Source organism: Erinaceus europaeus, chromosome 17, assembly GCF_950295315.1.
Source record: "Erinaceus europaeus chromosome 17, mEriEur2.1, whole genome shotgun sequence".
Classification (NCBI taxonomy): Eukaryota; Metazoa; Chordata; class Mammalia; order Eulipotyphla; family Erinaceidae; genus Erinaceus; species Erinaceus europaeus.
The window spans coordinates 4,068,481-4,071,272 of record NC_080178.1 but is presented as its reverse complement, the minus strand read 5'-3'; positions in this window follow the sequence as shown (position 1 = coordinate 4,071,272).

Genomic DNA, 2,792 nt, shown 5'->3' with positions numbered 1-2,792 from the left:
CTGGACCTGCTAAAGTCAACCTTTCTTTCCTCCTCCCTCTCATAAATCTCTTATTTATCTTTAAATATTTATTCATTTCATTTGATGAAACAGAGATAAATTGAGAAAGTGAGGTGGTCCAGGAGATGGCACAGTGGATAGGGCACTGGACTCAAGCATGAGGTCCTGAGTTTAATCTCCCGCAGCACATGTAGTGAGTGATGTCTGATTCTTTCTCTCTCTCCTCTTATCTTTCTCATAAATAAATTTAAAAAAATATTTAAAAAGAGAGAGAAGGTGAGGGGTGAGGGGCTGGGAAGCAGCTCACCTGGACACATATGCACTTACACAAGCCAATGCTGGAGCACTGCTCCAGGTCACACAGCCCAGGAGTCAAGCCCAGACCCCTGTACATCGCCAGATCCCGCCTTCACCTGCCACGACTCCTTCCCACCTTCTGGAAACTAGCATCGAACAAGGCTAAAATTCCAGGACTGGAGAGATGCACAGTGGTAGCACACAGGACCTTTGTGCAAGAGGTCTCAGCTTCCATCCCAGCACTGCCAACAGCTACAGCTGAGTAGTGCTCAGGCAAGGACAAAAAACTCTTCCTTGGTGAAACAATCACATTCCTGATGTTCCGTGACACATGGGATCAGCAGTTACTGCCCCGGGCAGCACAGATCAGGGGCATTTCCATGTCCCTGTGCTGCCTACTCCCCTCCAGCTGCTTGTGAGCATGGGGAATCCAGATGTTGGAGAGGCCCTGGGCAGGAAGTCCCTCCTATGTGAGGGGACGCCTCTCCTGATGAATGCAGATTTCTCTTAACCAGTAGGAAATCCACGAAGAATGGAACTTTACTGAGTAGTTTCCTGCTACTTCTAGGTGGAACTTTCCAACATTCTGTGCAAGAAATGATGACCATGCAAATGAATAAAGAAAAAGACTCAGGGGAGACGGGCAGTAGTACAGAGGGTTAAGTGCATGTGGCGCAAAGCGCAAGGGATGGCGGCTCCCCAACTGCAGGGCAGTCGCTTCATGGACGGTGGACCAGGTCTGCAGGTGTCTGTCTTTCTCTCCCCCTCTCTGTCTTCCCCTCCTCTCTCCATTTCTCTCTGTCCTATCCAACAACGACGACATCAATAACAACAATAATAATTACAACAACAATGAAAAACAAGGGCAACAAAAAAGGAAAATAAATATAAAAAATTAAAATAAAATAAAAAGACTCAGATAAAGCTGTTATTGCTCTCTCTTCAGGCAGAATTCCCTGGGTTCTCAGATCCCTGAGTCACTTCTGTCTGCAGCAGAGCTCCCTCAAGGTCAGCTGCCATAGCCCAGCCCATATCCAGCCCCACCCCACAAGGGAAGCCAGTCGGGACTGGCCCAAGCTCATCCCTCCTCTCCCAGGCCACAAACCTCACTGAGGATTGCGACAGGGACCCATCATGCAGACAGTTGATCTAGGACAATCCCGGCCTGCACCCTCTGCCATAAGTCAGGAATAAGTGCGATCGCAACCGACTTCTTGGAGCTAAGCAGAAGCTTCCACTTTTGACTTAATGCTCTGCTGCCCCATCTTGAAATTCTCCGCCATCTTGGAGTCCAGAGCTGTGCCTTTTCATTTCGCGCTAGACCATCCGAACTATAGAGCTAGTCCTGCCTGCAGAGAGCCAGGCCTTTCCCCTGGAAGATATTTTTCTATGAACAGGAGACAGAAAAAGTTAGGAATGTGGGTAGGGGAAAACAGAAGAAAATTCAACAGCCCCAGAGGCCAGCATCAACCGGGGGTCTTGGGGTGAAGGCATTTGGGGACAGCTTCTGGTTTGCTGCAGAAATATGATTAATGAGAGAGACTCTGAGGACACAAAACAAAGGTTTCTGTGTTGTAACTTGGTTTCGCCACAATGCTGACAGTTACTCTCTTCCTAAACTTTTGCCTGACTTTATGTAATCGTGTGAAAACTGAGAACTGGCAGACTTCTCTATGAGCAGCTGAAACAGAAGTTTAAGTGTCTGAAAGGCCAAGTCATCCAGCACTTCTCATTCTATCTAACAGATAAGATGTGGGTACCAATCAGCGACCAGCAAGCGGATGAGAGGAACAGACCAAATCAGGGCCCAGCCTTGGTTTTAGAAAGACAGCTTAAGGGAGTCAGGCGATAGCGCAGCGGGTTAAGCACAAGGACTCGCGCAAGGATCCCAGTTTGAGCCTGAGCTCCCCACCTGCAGGGGACTCGCTTCATAAGTGGTGAAGCAGGTCTGCAGGTGTCTTATCTTTCTCTCCCCCTCTCTGTCTTCCCCTCCTCTCTCCATTTCTCTCTGTCCTATCCAACAATAACAACAATAATAACTACAACAATAAAACAACAAGGGCAACAAAAGGAAATAAATAAAAATATAAATAAACTTTTAAAAAGACAGCTTACATCATTGTGTTTTGTTTTGTTTTGTTTCTTAATTTGATTGCTTGCTTGACTGGAAAAGAGAAGTTATGAGGGAAAGGAGAGATAAAAAGGGAGAGAAACCTGTAGCACTGCTTCACCACTCATAACACTCTCCCCCCCACCCCCACTCCGCCGTAGGAGCACTGGGGACTTGAACCCGTGCCCCTGTACACTGTGATGTGTGCGCTCACCCCCCATGCCACCACTCAGCTCCCCTATCACTGTGGTTTTTGTTGCTATTGTATTTTTTTTTTGCCTTCAGGGTTATTAATGGGGCTCGGTGCCTGCACTACAAATCCACTGCTCCTGGAGGCTATTTTTTCCCATTTGTTGTTGTCATTGTTGATGCTGTTGTTGGATAG